Consider the following 20,938-nt stretch of genomic DNA (forward strand, 5'->3'; position numbering starts at 1 on the left):
GTCCGAGTGTTTTTTCATTCCAGTGTACTTAACCCATGCCTGGCACTCCGGATCATGAGTACTGCGTAATGGACTTAAGTCCTCTCTTTTTGGACTCAATGTCACACTGACCACTCACCTGCATCCTGGACCACAATTATCACCTTGCTTCTGACTTCCTGTTTGAATAACTACCTCTGTTTGCTGCAATGTGTTTCTGCACTTTGCTTCTGCGCCACCCCGAGTCCGTTTCTGACACCATCGGCAAGGAATGCCGAAAGAGATGTACACAAATTTAACAGCTGTTGGCCCGATTGGTTTGGTGCCTTACCGCGTCCTCCTCAATCATCAAACTCTCCAATAACACCTCTCCCTCTTCACTATTCAAACACTCTGTTTCCCTTGGTCTGTGCTCGTTGGTTGCCTTCATGTCACATTCCAAGCACTCTTGGGCAATTAGGTTCAGAGTGGCTCATCACTGTAACGTAGAACTGATTGGTAACTAAAGCCACCACTTCACCAAGATTACTCAATGACAGAGACGACCACCAGCTCTCTTTAAAGAGCCATCTGGTTCGATTATTCTGTTAGGATGTAGTTATTGAATTGTGAAAAATGGAAAAGGCTGTTTAAGGTTGTATACACTATTTTTCCAAATACAACAATTCAAAATGCACACAATTGGAAAGTAGCAACAAGAACAGAAACTGATAAGAGCATATATATGTATATATGTATATATATATATATATATATATATATATATATATATATATATATATATATATATATATATATATATATTTTACAAGCCTCTAAAACAGGGGCTGGGAACCTATGGCTCGTGAGCCATATATGGCTTTTTCTATGAGTATCTGTGGCTCAGAGACAAATTTGATTGCACGCAAAATTTCTCCATCTTGTTTGAGGTGTCTATCCTATTCAGGTACACACACAGCCAAACCAGAGCTAAATAACATTCATTTACTTCGCAGTATATATAGGGCACGTTTTTCACTACAATTTACAGTCAAGGTGTCACACAAAAAAAAGGGGGGAAAAAAAACTTGTTTTGGCTGTACAACGCTAAAGAATCCTTTATATAAAAGTTCACTATATAATCTGTGTTCAGTGTTTAGATACCTTATGATGAATCCACAGAACTGTAAATACGCCAAAACACCGGAAGAGAACTTAGTCATTTGATTGGGTGAGTGGGAGGGATGGGTGGAGCTATGCAAAAAGTGCAAGCACTCCCTCCCATCTCTCGCCTTATGCCGTCTGCGCCAAAAGTGAGCTCATCAGGCTCCCTATTTGCAGAATGTTGTGACGTTTTTACACAATAACTGCTTGCATCTGGTTTTTCAAACCAATATGTATGAAAAAAAGGGTCAAAATGAGTTCAACCGATCTTGAGTAATTTGCAAGAAAGAGACAAGTTTAAAGTGGTATGTTTGTTGATTTTGGGACAGGGGCACTGGCATTATTCTCTTTTCATAATTTTTATCAAATCATCAAAAATAAATGTGCTGAAGACTAAGCTTTTGTCTGGGGCGCGGGTTTAGCAATTTAGTAAATTTGTCTCATAATATATGGCAGGGGTCGGGAACCTATGGCTCGCGAGCCATATATGGCTCTTTCTATGAGTATCTGTGGCTCAGAGACAAATTTGATTGCATGCAAAATTTCTCCATCTTGTTCAAAACTTGAGGTATCTATCCTATTCAGGTACACGCAAAGCCAAACCAGAGCTAAATAACATTGATTTACTTCGCAGTATATATAGGGCACGTTTTTCACTACAATTTACAGTCAAGGTGTCACACAAAAAAAGGGGGGGAAAAAAAACTCGTTTTGGCTGTACAACGCTAAAGAATCCTTTATATAAAAGTTCACTATATAATCTGTGTTCAGTGTTTAGATACCTTATGATGAATCCACATAACTGTAAATACGCCAAAACACAGGGAGAGAACTTAGTCATTTGATTGGGTGAGTGGGAGGGATGGGTGGAGCTATGCAAAAAGTGCAAGCACTCCCTCCCATCTCTCGTCCTATGCCGTCTGCGCCAAAAGTGAGCTCATCAGGCTCCCTATTTGCAGAATGTTGTGACGTTTTTACACAATAACTGCTTGCATCTGGTTTTTCAAACCAATATGTATGAAAAAAGGGTCAAAATGAGTTCAACCGATCTTGAGTAATTGCAAGAAAGAGACAAGTTTAAAGTGGTATGTTTGTTGATTTTGGGACAGGGGCACTGGCATTATTCTCTTTTCATAATTTTTATCAAATCATCAAAAATAAATGTGCTGAAGACTAAGCTTTTGTCTGGTGCGCGGGTTTAGCAATTTAGTAAATTTGTCTCATAATATATGGTGTGGCTCTTTCCCAAAATAAAATTAATATTTTTTGCTTTTATGGCTCTTTGAGTCAAAAAGGTTCCCGACCCCTGCTCTAAAAGATAGTGGCCGCTATACTTCCCAGCAACCTTGACTGCGGCCGCCCTGTGTTTGACTGACATCATTAGACGAGTACATCACAGTTGGGCACACAGACAGTCACACCCACCCAATAGACACACACTCACACACAACCTGTCCCGTGCAGCACTTGCTGCGTGCTCCCCCCTACCACAATAAACGATATGTTGATAACAATGAAATCAAAGACGTTTCAATTCAAAATCTGTGAAGGCGTGAACTGGCGATAACTGAAGCGCGAAATCTCCGTACAACACAATCTTAACCTTTTCATACTCAATACAGTTAAAGTCAACATCACAGAATCGCTGATAAAAAAAGATTTGCGACCAGTCACAAGTGAAAAATAGCGGCTTGAACGGAACCGGCAGCCAACAGTATCGATGCCAAATTCCCCAAGCGGTTGGCACCAGGTATGCGCGGGGCATAAGAAGACCATATGGATGTTTCTCAGTTGCCGCCCGTACTTGTGTTCCCAAGTACTCATGAACATCATCATCGGACCAGACCAGTCAATTAGCAGTTGTAACAGCTATCATTTTTTCTGACAACTTTTCTGTCCCCCATCCCAAAATTATGTGTTGTACCCCCTTTGCATCCGCCCCCTCCACTAAAATTAATCTGAATCCGCCTCTAACTAAATCAAAGCATTTCTTGTCTGTCATGTGTCATATATTTTTACTTATTAAACTATACTACTTGGTTAAAATGTAAGCAGTTTTTTAGGAGAACAACAAGCGATTATCTGACCTTGGTTAATTAAAATTATTCCTCAGATCAGTCCGAGGCCCTGGCTTCATCCTCGGAGGAAGGTGGCTCAGCATCTTAAAATGGAGGCGTGGCAGGAGCTGGATCAGGAGGTGTTCGAGAGGACGGTCGGGCGCCCCTCGGACAGCCCTGGTCCAGAGTAGGCTGGTCAGAGTGTCATTGATGGAAATCCCTGATGAGGGTAAGGTCCAAAATCGGCATGGTGGGAATCCAGGACCTCTCTGGACCTTAAAGCCTCATCTTCACCGGCTCAGTAACGTGTGTCACTGTGCCCAGCAGGTCACCGTCTAGAGCTCGAACAGGAACCGGGGCTGGAAGGGCGAAGAGCTTTAACCCCATCCTCTGGGCTAATGCCGTGTCCAGGATGTTGGCCTCAGCGCCAGAGTCAACAAGGGTGGACAGGGACTGTGTGGAACCAGCAATTAAAAGGTGGACCTGGAGTACTGGTCTTCCGGTTTTGGAGGTCTGGATGTGGGCTGAGCTCAGTCGGACTCTTCCAAACATCGGGTGAGATCTCCCTTTTAACGGGCATGATGAAAACCGGTGTCCTTGCCCGCCACAGTATAAACAAAGGCCCTCAGACAGATGCCGATGGCGCTCCGTCACCGACAGGGACGCACGGCCCACCTCCATAGCCTCCGGTGGATCGAGTTGGTTCGCGGGTGGTGGCTGGGATGCAGAGGTGGTGCCAACCCCTCTGGACAAACAGGGAAGTTTATGACTCTGGCGACCCCTTTCACAGCGTCGTACCTGATCCCGACGATCGATGTAAGCCGTCAGAGCAATTGCATCGTCGCTTTTTGTAACTGTAATGAATAGCTGAAATAAGCAGTTTGAATGGAAGAACTTACAGCCGTAAGCAATAATTCCAGAAAGAAGTTGCAAGTGATTTGCATGGTATGCGCTTTGAGTATGTAAAGCCTGGGTCTGAGCAGGATGGCCGCTGAACTTCTCGGAGAGCACACCTGCCCCAGCAGCGTGGGGAATTTACCGTATTTGGCCTTTGGCTGCAGTTGGCGCTGTTTTTTCCGCTCTCCCCCAAGTTGTTTACCTCACATATTTTCGAATTATGTTACCGTTTAAAATAGCCACTACCATATACAAAGACCCCTCGCTACTTCACGCTTCAGTTATCCCTGATTCAGTCCTTTACATATTTTTAATTGATCATGTGACTATTCAAAATAGTGACTATCATATAATTATAAGGCAATTATAAATACAGTATTTACTAATGCGCCAACATAAAAGGCGAATGAGGGATGAGTTATGACAGCACACGACAAATTCGATCGTCATGGCAGCGCCGCATTGTACGATCGTCCAGAACTCATTCGTAAGTCGGGCAGCATCTGTATTTCAGAGAACATATACTTGTATGGTGCTTATCTACAGAGTGTTTAATTGACATTGGTAATTTTAATGTGTATTCTTATATACTATTTTGTTATTTTCATGTTATTTAACCAGGGTTTTGGAACGTGTTAGCTACATATTAACAACGTTTTAAATCCACCTCTACAGTATATGGCAATTTCACTTTGCCATTCCCAATCCCATTTCAAAGTGGATTACTGCTGTGTCTCTATGGTGTACTGTAAATAATAAACAGTGATATTATTAATGCAACAGGTGTAGGGGGTTTGGGGTTTTTAAGGGTTATTGATCTATCTTCGTTATTCATTATCCATTATCCGTTATCGGTCAGTTCATAATACGCTACAAAGCCTAGGAGCCGGGACACTTACTCTCAGCCAAAAGGCCAAGCTAAGGTCCTAGCCCTAAAGCCTTGCTGCGATCATTGCGAATGCACCGTTCCCGGAGGTACTGCTATACCGGGCCGATGCGTGGAGTGGACAGAGCAAGCTCATATTCCATCTCCGAAATGCAAAAATCAAAGATAGTGACTTCATAGAAGTACACAAGGCCAAGCTAAGGATCTAGCATCAAAGCCTTGCAAAAGGCCAAGTTAAGGTCCTGGCATTAAAGCCTAAGGCCAAGCTAAGAAAGTTTTTTTGGTTTGAACAAATTTATTGACACTAAAAACAGAAAACAATCATGACAATCTCAACAGCAATTAAGCACATTCACAATATTATATTCCAATATTACGTTTTTAACAGCAAACACAAAGTGAGGTTTGAACAAACCTTCTCGAAAATCAAACATATTCACAATTTCATTATATAACATCTTTGTTAGTGTCAATAGATCCGTCCAGGCCAAAGTCGACACAATTCTAGAACCACAGAGACTATATAGCCAATCGGAATGCAAAGCATAATGCACCATGCAATTTATTGAAAATGGAAGTGCTTTATACCGAAGGTTCACTGGATACATGGTTGTATTTGAGATATTTCGAAACACGCCTCCTTCAAGTAGCGCTAGTATATCATACACACTTTGAACTGAAATATCACCAAAATGTCAGTTGAAATAGACAATACATGGAATAATGAGTTGCAATCTATTTTTAATGTTTTTTTTATATGGACCTAATGGTTGCTGCATGGAAATAATGTGAATTTGTTACTCCTAAATTTCTAGTCTCGGATTTTAAATTGGCCACAAAAGGTAACACATACCAACTTTATGACATTAACAAGTGATAAATGTCGCACACTCTATTTTTACACGCAAATGGTAGGTGTCTTTCAGGTGCGTAAGTCATTGCAATACATTTAGTGTTCATTATTATCACTGAAAAAATTTGAAGTTGCACCACAATTTTCATTTTCATTCAAACAGCATTGCGATTTTTTTTTACGTTTTGGGGTCTTTTGAGTATCCGTAGAAGCAAGATGGTGGACAATCATTTACCTTTTATTTTTATGTTGTTTTGTTTTTTTATCAGAAAATCTTCATTGGAAAATACAGCATTGCGATGTTGCGTACAACAAAACAAATACGACGATAATTAAACATGCCATGGGAGAAAACATCAGTCATATAAAAATACCAAAATGTTAACATATATTGATAGGTTTAATGCCCTTTTGGTTGGGGGAAAGCTTGATGGACAAACAATATTGTTTTATTTCACGTTTATTTCACAAAGTGATGGAATGTTTTTTTTTCTGCCTGTACATTTTCACGAATGAATGTACAATTTAGCTAAAATGATAATAAGATTGAATTTAATGGTTTATTTGAGCTTTTATTTAATTTCTCAGGGTGAAATATTCCAAACACAATATCTTTCAAAAAAAATTCAACCCCATCGTCAATCTTATCAGCAATAAAGTTACAAACTTCAGACCAGAAATCTTTCACCAAGGGACAATGCCATAATAAACGTGTTAAAGTTTGAGGGACACAGTAGAACAAAATATACATGTAATTTCAACATATTTTTCAACCTCTTTCCAATATGCCTCCTAAAGGAGTAAAAATCCTGTGAATTGTTTTAAAGGAAAGTTCTTGCACTTTGTTGAACAGATAGCAGTTGGGTAACAACCAAACTGTTTTCCAGTCAACCATGTGAAAAAAATATTTCTTCCAGAAAGACATCTCATATGGAACAGTCCGTTTTCCGTTCTTTGACCTTTGATTTTATTATGATTGATGGCTAAGTTGATTTTTCCTATTATAGTGTTATCCACAAATGGACTACATATATGCTTGGATCCCTCACCAATCTGATATTTGAATACCATGCACATACAGTATCAGGCGACCTTGCTCCAAAGACTTTTGCAAAGTCGCCAGGTGACACTAGAATATTGTATTTTGCAATTAACTCTTTATAGGTGTAAAGGTGATTGTTCCTGTTAAACAACTGGGATACCATTATAATACTATTGTGGTTTAATCTCAGCTCTTTCTAGGTAAGGCAAATGATATATCAAATTATCCAAATTTCTCCAGATCTTACTTTTTAAAAAATACTGTCTATATAATGGTTGATAAAATTTTGCTTATTATTTCAAACCAACATTGTTATTTTTGGTTTTTATGTTTTTGTTTTTAGGAATAATGTTTTTTACCACTGGAAAGCACTAAATAATACACAATGGCCTTTTAAAGTATACCATTTTATTTTATTATTTGTTTCATGTTTCATTATATTTATTCCTAAATGATTGGAACTTTACAGGCAACATCATTATGTCTTATTTTCCTTTACAATTATGCCTACACACTCCACTAGTTAGACACTATCCCAAATGTATTTTCTTCCGTTCTCTGTCAATTACCAAGTATAGACACATGAACTTTGACGGTTTGTGCAGGACGTGTGGTTCTCTTCAGTGTAAAGCAAATAAGCCCAGCACAAAAATGACCACCATATTCCTCTTTTTTTGCATGCTATTTTTTTTTTCTTTATTTTCCACAAACAAAAACTGAACAGTTACAGTTGCCCAGTTCAAAGAACTTTGGAATGGATGGAATGACTGCGCCTCCTTTAGTACAGTTCCCGGACATACCAATTCTCCATGTACCAAAATGATAACATGAAGTTTTGAATGTAATTAAAACATCCACGGCTATGAATAAATAAAACAATGCTCTCACCGTGCTAGTAACCTCCAGACTTTTAGCAGTCAAGCTCCCATAATATCCTGCGCTCCCCCCCCTGTTTTTTTTTCATTGATTTCCTTGTTAATAAATTGTGTGTCCTATTTTGGTTAATTGATTACATTCTTTGGGGGATTAGTAATTCATATCAGAACTCAAAGTAATAACTTAATTTAATTTTCATCAGTTCAGGAATTTCTAGCATCTTTCAAAGTAAAAAAAGCTTTATGGTGGAGCACAAGCAACAGTTAGAAGCAAATTTGTCAACTGATTGTAGTAAATAATTATTTATAATTAATCCTGATGATTTTCGGAATTAAAGATATTAAAATCCCAACATTAGCTAGACAAATACATATGCAAATGTATCTTTCAAGGAACATCATCAAGGCAGGTCTGTATGAGTGCAATGCTCATACAAACACACACTAACATGGAATCACAGACAGTCTTAGCTGCAAGATGACAGAAGGGCAATTAGCACACAAGGAGAAAGCTTGCTCGTTCGTGCAAACAATATGCTATACCGATCTCAAAGACAGCATTTGCCCTTGGCACCACATGGCCATCTTATAACTGTTTGTATTTTGTCTCATTCCCTATGTTAAGAGTCAACCCAGAATATTCCCTAATTGTTTTATGTTTAGTGGGTCTCAACTTGTCCTATCATCACATTTTGTGTTTTTAATTCAAATCAGGGAGCAATATCCACAATATAAGCAATATTTTCCAGGGGCACATATCTATTTTGAGGGCAGTAATTTTGATTGTTTGGGACATAATTGTGACAGAATGATGACATTAATGCAGTTCAAATAGATTTGGATTGGGTGATATCGCAAACAAAATCAAATCATATTTACATAACAAAAGTAAGATATTGATTGTATCATGTTTTTAAAATTATATCAATTATCTATACCGTTAAATTCAGACTGTAGCTGCAACTTTTTTCTTAAGCTTTCAACCATGCGGCTTTTACAATGATGCGGCTAATTTATGCACCACTGGCGCCAGAGCAGTAAAGGTAAGAGTGACACAGCCGGAATATATGTGTCGAGGAAGACGCAATTTTAATGTAACTTTGCACTTTGTGCATGAATAAAACAAACTCATCATGCAAGAGGTGTGAATAAAAAGGGGAGCGTCGGATACCATATTGGAAAAAATGTACGAGTCTGTTTATTTATAAATGTAAACAATGTGGTGTAACGAACAAATTTCAAGAAGTAACGTCCAACAAAGCAGGATTCCTATTTATCTGTCGGCATTATTTTGTGTTTTGGAATAAATATTTTACATGGCTGGATTCTATGGACTGTCCTTGATGCAACAAAGCCGTTTTCAAAGACATTCAAAGAAGTTGAAGACGGTCAGAGGACATACTGGTGAGTTACCTCGGCTTTTAAGTTTTCAGGTATCTTGTTTCAGACTGATGGTGATGTTTCTTCGATGAGCATATTTTGAAATAGTCTTGAATCCCAAAGGTTTAAGCTTTCCAATGATCTGTGGCATGACAAGTTTCAGTGAAAGGTGACATAGTTACAGATATGTATTTGTTTATCAAAAGTCTGCCAGCCCACCGGCGGCCCGTCAGAATGTTAGAGTGTTAAGGTACCATACATTAGTAAAACTTTTTTTGTGTACCGTATATGTTGTAAATATCTCCTGTATCATTGTGGGCACATGCGGCTTATAGTCAGGTGCGGCTTATGTGAATGTGCACACTCTCATTTGGTTGTTGCTGTATGTCGCACCCAGTCTGCACTATGATTAGACGGCTAGGTAAAAAGTGACATTGATAAACGTTGCGTTTTTCCCAAGTAGAACATTTCTTAACTCTCAGCGACCAAGAGAAAAATGTTGAAAACCTGCCCATCGCATAATTGCATTGCTGGCGTCTTCACCATAAGAGTATAATGCGGCGCTGCCATGACAAAGCAATTTGAAAAGTTTGCTCAGAGCATAAAACAGATTTCGAAGGACATAACTGTACCCATACATGCCAACCTTTTGACTTTAAAAAGCGGTAGATTTTATTGTCCACTCTTATTTACAAAAGAGTCTTCAAAAGAACAAACAACACGAACTTGTTTGAAAGCGGAAGTGTCCGAAACAGAAATTGTATGTGATTGTTTGATAGTTGTTCGCGAACATAACGGCTTTATGAGTTATTTGAAGGTTACCAATAAATCAAGAGCCAGTTTCCTTTGAAACGCTTTTAATGGGTCAATATGCATTTTGCCCTCAGAATGCCTACCCACCAGGATCTCCCCAGGCTTTATGGGAGACACTACATCTTGACTAGTACCGTAAATTCTGGACTATAAGCCGCTACTTTTTCCCAAATGTTCAGCCCTGCGGCTTATTCAGTGAAGCGGCTTATTTACGTAATTTTTCTAACGACCACCAGCGGCACTCGAGTACAAAAAGGTAAAATTTAGACCGGTGGATTTGTGCGCCGCGGTAAATTGCATCCTCTGGGATTATGATCGAATTGTCCATATGATAGACGATATGACAGAGGATAGAGATTCGTTTCAAATGTGAGGAAGACGCCCTTGAAGACGTCAATAATGCGAAGAAAGACGAGGACAGTCTATCGTGAATATGTTTTAGTTTGAACAAATTTATTGACAATAATAGGGGTTTTTAAGGGTTATTGTTCTATCTTCGTTATTCATTATCCGTTATCGGTCAGTTCATAATACGCTACAAAGCCTAAGAGCCGGGACACTTACTCTAAGCCAAAAGGCCAAGCTAAGGTCCTAGCCCTAAAGCCCTGCTGCGATCATTGCGAATGCACCGTTCCCGGAGGTACTGATAGGGGTTTTTAAGGGTTATTGTTCTATCTTCGTTATTCATTATCCATTATCCGTTATCGGTCAGTTCATAATACGCTACAAAGCCTAGGAGCGGGACACTTACTCTCAGCCAAAAGGCCAAGCTAAGGTCCTAGCCCTAAAGCCTTGCTGCGATCATTGCGAATGCACCGTTCCCGGAGGTACTGCAATACCGGGCCGATGCGTGGAGTGGACAGAGCAAGCTCTTATTCCATCCTCGAATTGCAAAAATCAAAGATCATGGAAGGCTAAGCTACGGTCCTAAGGCCAAAAGGCCAAGCTAAGGACCTAGCATCAAGGCCAAGCTAAGGCCCTAGCATCAAAGCTGAGCATAAAGGCCAAGCTAAGGACCTAGCATCAAAGCCTTGCTAACAGGGGGTTTTTTAAGGGTTATTGTTCTATCTTCGTTATTCATTATCCATTATCCGTTATCGGTCAGTTCATAATACGCTACAAAGCCTAGGAGCCGGGACACTTACTCTCAGCCAAAAGGCCAAGCTAAGGTCCTAGCCCTAAAGCCTTGCTGCGATTTTTTTTTTTTTTTTTTTTTTTTGGTTTGAACAAATTTATTGACACTAAAAACAGAAAACAATCATGACAATCTCAACAGCAATTAAGCACATTCACAATATTATATTCCAATATTACGTTTTTAACAGCAAACACAAAGTGAGGTTTGAACAAACCTTCTCGAAAATCAAACGTATTCACAATTTCATTATATCACATCTTTGTTAGTGTCAATAGATCCGTCCAGGCCAAAGTCGATTGTCCTCGGTCTGAACAAATCCACTGACACCAACAGCAGCAAAACACAGCCATCAAGCATATTCACAATTTTTTTATATTTGACAATATGACGTGACGATATGACGTTTTAACATTTTTTCCTGACATTTTCAACATCAATTAAACAATTTCAGAGTTATTTTCTTTTAACAGTAGTTAACCAACGTGTAAAAGGCAATACTATTGTGCAAGGGCATAGCTCTGCCATCCCACCCTCCCAAGCAGCATTCTTCCAGTCTTCTGTGTGGGTCCTCTCCCTTCTGCGTGGGTCCTCTCCCTTCTGGGTGGGTTCCACAACCCAGGCCGTTGCTGCCGGGACTCCCACAGTGTAGCTCCGGCTCCCCCCTCCGGGTGGGTGCAGACGAGTCTTCTTTATGGCTGCGTCCTAGGCCCGCCGCTCGCAGATTGTATGGTATCTGCAGCCATTTGGAGCACAGCCACGGGGGGGATCTGCCTGCACCTCCATACCAGCAGGTTTCTGGAGGTCCAGATGGCGTCCTTGATGGCGGCGAGAGTGAGCCAGTCCCTGGCAAAGTCGTTCCGAGGCCTCCTCGACCGACTCACCGCGTAAAGCACGTACTGTGCATCAGGGACCTCTCCTGCTGGCAAGTCCGGGAACTTTCCTAGTTGTTCGGCCATTGTCCACAAGACCTGGGCAGCGCTGCACTCACAAAAAAGGTGCCTCACCGACTCCTGGGCGCCACAGCCAGGTCGATGGCACGTCGAAGTCGCTGACATTCCTCGGTGGTGCATTACGGCTCTGACTGGGAGAACTTCATGAGCCACCATCCATGACAAGTCTCGTAGTCTGTTTGGGAGGGCAGGATGATTGACGTTGCTCCAAACCGTTGTGGATTCGCCAAACGCAAGCCCCCGCACAGGGCTTACTGTAGCTCGCTCTTGCACAATAGCAATAAGGGCCCTGTGGTTTTGTAAAGTGTGACATTCTTGTGTTTCCAAATCAAACTTCTTCAAAAAAATCCCGAATAAAGAGATGTGTTGGTGGCAAGTTAAACGAAACTGGAATCAAACGATTGTCTGGTACAAGCTTTAGCTTCCGCAAATATGAGCCCATCCAAAACCGGGTCATTGCTTGACTTTTCGGGTTGTTGGGTGGGCCCACAGCGTTTTGGAAGTGGAGAGAGACATATTTGCTTCCCAGGAAAAGCTGGAGGTCAGGCACTCCTTTCCCCCCTTTTACCTTTTTCTTTTTCATTGTATCTCTTTTTATCCTTTCCCACTTTGAGCCCCAGACAAAGCGAAAGATGGCTCGGTCCAGTTGTAACAGCACGTTTCTTTTAGGCATAAAAATTAAACTGATTGACAAAAGCATTGGGAGGATGATCGCTTTGATGATTAGGACCTTCCCCTCTATTGTCAGTTTTCTTAGTGACCAAAAAACAAATATTTGCTTAACTTTCCTTGTCACGTCATCCCAGTTGGTCTCGCCTCCTCCATCCGCATTGAATTTTATCCCTAGGATTTTCTGGTCTGTCTTTAACACCGTCAGCGGGAGTCCTGCCTTTTCTGTCTCTTTCCACATTCCATAAAACTTCACTTGTGATTTTTCTCTATTTAGCCTTGACCCAGACGCCCTCCCAAACAGGTCAGTCAAGTCAAGGGCTCTTTCAACAGATGCGCGGTCAGTACACAAAATATTAAAATCATCCATGTACAAAACACACTTGGTAATTTGTCCCCCACTTCCTGGGATATTGATGCCTTCGACAAATCTATCTTTTCTTAACATTTGTGCCAAAGGTTCAATGCAAAGAACATAGAGAAGGGGAGACATAGGGCAACCTTGACGTACACCGCAGTTGATATCGATTGCTTCCGATAAATTCCCGTTAATCATGAATTTGCTGTAGATGTCTCGGTATAGCAGTCCTACCCACTTGATGTATTTTTGGGGAAAACCACATTTTTGCAATACCCTGAAGAGGTATTGGTGCGAGACTCGATCAAAGGCTTTTTCAAAGTCTAGGTTTAGGACCGCTAGTCGCATGTTTCTGTCTCTTGCATAACAAATGGTGTCACGGAACAGCATGTGACTGTCGCTGATCTTCTTTCCCACAATGGCACAGGTTTGGTCTGGATGAACCAAGTCTCCCAAGACAACAGACATTCGTGTTGCTAGAAGCTTGCTGAAAATTTTACAGTCCACGTTTAAAAGCGTTATGGGTCGCCAGTTTTTAAGTCAATTTTGTCTCCTTTTTTGTGCAATAGAGTAACTATCCCTATTCTGAAACTGTCTGGCATATGGTCTCGACTGGAAAATTCGTTAAAAACAGTTAACAGATCTGGTGCTAAAATATCCCAAAAAGTCCGGTAAAATTCGAGGTTGAGTCCGTCCTCCCCGGGTGATTTGCCTTTTTTCATAGTCTTTATGCAATCATTCAGTTGGTCTTGGGTAAAGTCCGATGTTAAAAAGGGGTCTTGACGCACTGATCTTGAAATATGATCTAATACATGCCCCATTTCATTCTCATATGTTTCTTTCTTTTCAAATATTTTTTTGTAGTAGTCTTCGACCAATCTGGTTATTTCACTACTTTCCTTTGTTATTTGCCCGTTTTCGTTTTGAAGTTTAAAAATCCCCTCATTTTTGCCCATAATTTTTTTTAAAAAGTAGCGTGTACCTTTTTCCCCTTCTTCTATTTCTCTTTCTCTGCTTCTTATTATGATGCCTTTGCTCTTTATTTCCGCCAAAGCGTTTAGTTCTTGTTTGGTCTCTTTGATTTCATCATTAAAGTCCATCCCCTTTTCTGTTAGGATGAAATAGCGTTGGAGTCTTCTTTGTAGTCCCGATATGCGTTTCATCTCTTTAAGTTTCTTGTTTTTCCCTGCATTTTTAAAAAAGGTCTGTGTTCGTTTCTTTGTCATTTCCCACCATTGTGCTCGTGAATCATACGAGTCTTGAAGGGTCTGCCAGTCTTTGTACAGCTCCCTGTATAGTGCGGCTAGAGCCTCATCCTCCAGCAGGGAGCAGTTTAACTTCCACAAACCCTTCCCAACAGTCATACCTGAAGGAAATGAGAAAGAGCAGGACAGTAGCAAGTGATCCGAAAAAAAAACTGGAATTAATCTTGCATCACTCTGTGCTAAACCCCTCGTAAATATGTAGTCTATTCGAGAGGCTCTGGCATTGTCACTACTGAACCAGGTGAAGCCCTCCTCTCCTGGATGTATGGATTTGAAACAGTCCACCAGTTTAAATGTCCGGCACATGTCTTGTAATAAAGTTGATGTTTTATCTACTTTAAACTCCTCATCGTTCCTTTTTCTATCCTTCCTACTTAGGATGCAATTAAAATCTCCTCCCACGATTAGTGGTTGATGGCCTAGCATATGCGACTGGATGTCCTCTAAAAGTTCGTACCTGAGTTGTCTGTCAGCATGGCCATATATGTTAATGAGGTTAAAATCATTCCCTATATAAGAAAGTCTTGCTAAGATTGCGCGTCCGTCTCTCATCACAGTACTCCCCTTTATGATGAGTTGAGGGTTGTTTATTAAAATGGCTACCCCATCGTTACGGTTTTCATTCGAGCCACTCCATATTGACGGATATGGCCAAATCTCTTCCCACTGTTTATAATTTTTTAGAAAGGGGATGCAGCATTCCTGTAGTAAAAACACATCTGTTCTGATAGTTTTTAAGAACGATAAAACACTGTGAGCCTTAACCTTTGATCTCACACTTCTCACATTGATAGTAGAGAATGTAATGTTCATAATTGTTGTTAAAGTATTTAAACTAGTTAGACAAAACCGGGGGATCTGAGTCCATTCTTTGGTGATCATCGAGATCATCGAGAGTGTCACCTGTGTCAGACACATCACTTAAGAGTAGTACCTCATTTTGAGACTCACCGGGGAAAACTCTGGGACCCTCTGACTCTCTGTCTGTGGTTCCAGGTCTTCCCCTTTTTTCTGGGTTAGGGGGTGAGCCAGAGGACCTATCAAGGGGTCTCTTACTTCCCTGCCCACAAAGGGTCAGATTTTTTCCCTCCCCGACTTCCTCCGTCTCAACTTCATACAGTTCCCTTGTGGGCTTATTCACCGGTAATCGGCTTTCTTCTAAATCTCTTATCTTTGTTTCTGGTTTTTTCACCACTCCCAATTTTGTCTTACTTTTACTCCTCTTTCCAGTGCCCGTATGGGTTTTTGGAGAGTCATTCGCCTTTTCGATTTGTTTGTCTTCTCCAAATCCCGGCAATGGCGTAGCAAACAAATTTGCTAATTTGAACTCTCTTCCAGGCCCTTCCTGATTAATATGTGTTTTCGGAGTGGCAGTTGCTTTTTCTATTCGTTTGTCATGTCCAAATTCAGGTATTTTATGAGAAATCGAATTAGAATTTCCAGGTTCTTCCTGTTTCAATTTTGATTCTCTGGTCTCTCCTCCAGGGGTTTTGGTAGGTACATCTGTTTTTTCAATTTGTTTGTCTTGTCCAATTTCTTTGTGCATTTCTTGATCAATTTCATTGGGTATTTCCATAACTTTATTCATTTCCTGTTCATCTTCATTGGGTATTTCTATAACTTCATTAATTTCTTGTTCATTTTCATTTTGTATTTCCATGACTTTATTAATTTCATGTCTTTGTTATCTTTATTCATTTCATTGTCTTTGTGACATTTATTCATTTCATTATCTATGTTGTCTGACATCATTTCATTGTCTTTGTTGTCTTTGTTAACTGCCTTCCTAGCTTTCAATTTGTTAGCAAACGAATTCGGGCAGTTTCTAAAGAGGTGATTCGTTTCTCCACAGAGATTGCATTTTCTGCTATTGATACATTCCTCAAAGGAATGTCCAATTGTTCTGCACTTTCCACAAAAAATTCGATCACATACCTCAGCCAGATGCCCATGCTCACCACATTTGCGACAGAGTTTCGGTTGCCCTTGATAGTGGATAAAGCCACGGTTTTCCCCCAGGAATATAGTCGACGGGATTTGTTTCAGTCCCTGAAAGCCCTGAGGATCTTGCCGTAGTTGGACTGGTACCCTCCAGGCACCAGTCCAATAGCCTTTCTCACACCTCACCTTCATAGCCTGGCCTTTTACTGAGCAGTATCTACTCAACCAATAACAGACGTCATCAGCACTGATTATTTCACTAAACATTCTAACAATGACAATCTTGTTAGCATTATCAGTCAGCTTCTCCACTGTAAATCCTGAAAACTGGGACCTCACTCCCTCAAAGCGATTCCAAAACTCTTGATAAAGAGCTGCCGTTTCAAAACTCACATCAAAGCCTTTGCCAGAAGTCATTTTTATGACAGCATGTACCTCCTCCTTTTTAAACTTCAGAATCTTTTCAACAAACTTGTTAATAAAATCCGTCCTTGACATTCCCTCCGAAATTGCCACAACATCTTTGAGCAAGAATCTCACGCAGTTACGTCTCCGCCCGCCGGTATAATGGCAGGACTCGGCTGCTTTACTTCTAACTATGTTAAAATGGTTAGAATTGTAAAATTAATAATTAACAATACTCTTAAAACCGACTCAAATGACAGTATAAACGCATAGAACGAGCAGTGCTAACCTGATGCGTCCACCATCAACCAAAGGCTATCAACAGACAAACTGCGGCACAGCTTTATTTTAACAGCTGCACTTTGAGCCCTGTGAACGTGTTATGAGTAGCGTGGTGGTACCTTTCACAGGCACGGTTTGGGATGAAAGTTATATTATTATTATTAAAGCTTTAAAAACTCTCTCGGTGTTTTTGTAAATATGTGTAAAAATGTATAATATGTATTTGCAACTGTATATTTTTGTCATGTATTCATTTGTATTTATTTTGGACACTTATTTTGATAAGTCTTGCACGGACCAATTAAAAAGAAGGGGCGTAACAGACGCGGGGGATTATGGGAAGTAAAGACCAGTAAAGGTGAGTGTTTGTGGACACGGCAGACAAAGGTGGATATATATTTTCCCACCCTTACCTTTAGAAATATACACTTTTTTAACCTTGGATTACTTTCAACTGGTACCTGGACTTTGCAGGTCTGCATCAAATGATAACCACCATTATCATATTTTATTTAATATGCTGGCTGTGGGAATCTAACTGTACTGGTAGGAGTTGGTTAGGTCATGCAGTTGACTCAGCCTAGTAGCTTAAACGTGTAATATGATATGACTGATAATGAACAAGTGACAGAGAAACAACAAATCTTTAAAGGTTGTCACCATTAAAATTGTTTAATCAAAAAGGGTTTCTTTTCTTGATGTGGGTGCATGCGGCTAATATACCGGTGTGGCTTGTGTATGTAATAAATCGGGTTTCCCCCCGAAATGTGGGGGCTGCGGCTTATAATCAGGTGCGCCTTATAGTCCGGAATTTACCGTAATTGTTACATTTCAGACCAGTTCCCTTTTATATTTTTTTGTTATACAGTGATTGTTTGTGTTAGATGACCAGTTACATATGAGATCTTTCACTGATTGGAGTACAATTGAAAGTCTTGTTATAAAAATATAAAAATGTCTTGAATTTATTAAAATATTTAAAATAAAGTAAATTGACCATTTAATGTTGCTGTAAAGTCCAACCGAAAATTAATGCTAGAAAGCAAAAGAAAAAATACAAATTACGCATGATCAAAGTGATCAAATTGCACTATTTTTTTCTCATTCTTTTAGGTTTTGGTTTATAGGGGCACCTGTAAAAGCAAGATGGCGGCCAATCATGTCAGCTTCCTCTAGGTAAACCTCATTTTATGTTTTTTTTTTACCATAGGGAGGAGTTAAATAATAACCACTGCATATTGGTATGAGTACTGAGATGACAGAGTTACCTCTATGTATACCAAGTGACGAAAAATTTGATTTTTTAAAATGTGTTTGTAAAGATAAGAGTAAAAAAAAATCTCTAAAACGTAGAATTTTTCCCCCCAAAATGCAATAAGGCAATGCTCTATGTTTTTAATATATTATTCTTGATAGTAGATTACTCATAATAAGATGCTTCTGAGAAGATTGACTGCTGCACGAAAATATTCCTAAATCCAGTCTCCTAGGTTTTGCATACATCATAATAAAGTGGAATAAGAAATGTCTAGTGGATTTGCGTTTGTCTTCCCTACAACAATAGACAAGAATAAGATCAGAGGGTGTGTGTATGGATATTGGGTTATACAGCAATACACAAAAAGCTGTGCAACTGCAAGTTACCATTTAGGAGAAAAAACAGTGTGTGTTTACAAGTAAAGGTATAAGCAAAAAATAAGGCAACTTTATTTTTTTCTTTCTGTGCAGCCCGGTAACAAACGACCAGTATTGGGAATAGGCAAAGCAGTTACATAATGGAGTTACATAACGGCTTTATTTTTTAAGTAACAAAGTAATCAAATAATTACTAGTTACTTTTACTATAAAGCAATTGTAGTGACTAAATTAGTTACTTTTTGGTGGAAGTAGTAAGTAACTATAACTAATTAACGAGCCCAAACTGCAACCTACAGCCCGGTACAGGTCCGCGGCCTGGTGGTTGCCGACCACTGATTTAGGTCACCATCAAGCCCTGAAAACAACAATTTTATGACCTTGTCTAAAACGTACTAAATATTCAGTTGGATGTGTAAACAAGATAGACAAGCTGTAGAGTCATGCTTAAACAGGCAAAACTGCAAGTCCATGCTCTTGATCTGGAGCATGAGTGATAGTTCTCGGTTAGCATCTTAAGATGAGAGGCACAGAAGCTGATTTAGCACCTCAATCTCAAACAAGAGAGGACACTTTTCTCTCCACTGGATGACTTACGAGAGCACACTAAGGCTTTCATTTCCATTTTATTGTGATGTATGGTGGCTAAAAGTTGCCTCGCCTCTCACTGTTTCAGAATCTTGAACCCATTTCCCACAATAGCGGTCTGGCAACACACTTTTGCCACACTGTTAAGCTGGTGAGGTAGCCCACAGCCTGCTATGTTTTTCTAGTACACAACAAGCGCTTAGAGCCCGTTGCACACCTGACGCCAACAGTGTAAGAAATTTGGCGTCGACGAATTAGGCTGCATAACGCCAACGTAGACGTGACCTTGCACACCTGACAGTGCGGTTTTCCTCTTTCCTCCAAGTTGTTTACTTTAAGTATCTTCAGATCACAACCCCGTTCAAAATAACAACTAGTTAGATAGTGATTACAAATACAAAATAAAGATGTGAGCCCTTATCCTTGACAATGCTGGTGAAGCAACCAACTCATTTTGTTAGCGGATAAAATGGTTCTAGGAGCCAGCCGGCTTTTGGAAGTGAACAAAGGGAGGGGACTTGTTCCCTCCGATTTTATTCTTGTGATTGGTCAAAATGCATTCGGATTATGTGCTGTTGACTTTAAATTTGTTGAGTACAAATAAGGTTGTTTAGTTTTGTGTTTTGTAAAATTATTTTTTCATTTGTTTCCTGTGTTGTTCAATGTTAACATGTAAGTGTTAATTTTGCCTTATTTCCCCTTTTTAAGTCATTCATGATAATACATAATACATGTTAATGTATAGATTAAACCTAAAAACAACCCATAGAGCCTCAAAGACGTCATTGTGATTTTTCGTGTTTAGAACAGATGCTTCAAGTCGTCGTTTTCCTTGCAATCCCGCACACTTGAAGTCTTTCCAACAAAAAGTGCACCTCTGACGTCAGAAGTAAATTTCCAATCGCCACTAGCATTGCATGCTGTTGAAGTCAGGTGTGCGTTGGGCTTAACAGGAAGTGAGCACAGTTCTTTTTACTTTTGTTTTGATTCTACAACTCTGACATCAAATGAACAAATGTTGTGTGCATTTCTACTTCCAACTGCGGTTGTGTTTTTTCGTCTCCTCCAGAACGTTCAAAAACGTCACAATCTCTTCACACGGCATCAAAGTGTGGTATGCTGGGTGCATGGCAGTGGACAGGAAAAACATACAGAATAATAAACACAGCCCAGAAGATAATTGCCTGCTCTCCGTCTGGAGGACATTGCCAGCCTGCAATACTGCAGCAGAGCTGTCATTATTATAGGTGACTTTACTCACCCCGGCCACAACCTCTTGGACCTGTTGCTCTCTGGTAAGTGCTGCAAGCCCCTTAAAAAAAGACAAACAGGCTCGGAAATAGTTTCTTGCCTAGGGCCTAAACAAGCATGAGAAACTGAAAATATATATATTGCGGGATTTTTTGTTTCTGCTAATGCTATTCTAATACTTTTCATTGCGCTATAGTTACGATGCACTATTGCAGGGGTGCGAAAACGTGGCTCTAGAGCCGCATGCGGCTCTTTGCCTAATCACATTTTCTATATACTGCGGCTCTTTGCCTTGCTTCATGATGTGTATTGAGGGTGGACACTTTACTTGAAATCAACACAACTTGTTGTATTTTAAGGAGAGGAGTGTGTTATGGGAAATAATATTTTTTTAATTGTGTGTGTTTGTGTGTGTCTGTCTGTCATGGCAGGTCAGTCCGTGGTGTGGCTCTTTGACTCTCACAGTTAAAAATGTCGTCTCTTTGTGTCAAACATGTTCGCCACCCCTTCACTATTGTCTCATTGCACTAT

General features: G+C 40.0%; 1 protein-coding gene and 2 pseudogenes across 1 annotated transcript in view; all 3 read right to left on the reverse strand.

Moving 5' to 3' along the window:
• LOC148363353 (tetraspanin-9-like) overlaps positions 1-20,938 on the reverse strand; it is a 407,202-nt gene that overhangs the window by 223,042 nt on the left and 163,222 nt on the right. The window lies entirely within an intron of this gene.
• On the reverse strand, positions 5,030-5,200 carry LOC148363356 (U2 spliceosomal RNA; annotated as a pseudogene).
• Positions 10,731-10,875, reverse strand: LOC148363357 (U2 spliceosomal RNA; annotated as a pseudogene).

Source organism: Urocampus carinirostris, chromosome 7 (genome assembly GCF_059441175.1).
Source record: "Urocampus carinirostris isolate Australia breed hairy pipefish chromosome 7, RoL_Ucar_1.0, whole genome shotgun sequence".
NCBI lineage: Eukaryota > Metazoa > Chordata > Actinopteri > Syngnathiformes > Syngnathidae > Urocampus > Urocampus carinirostris.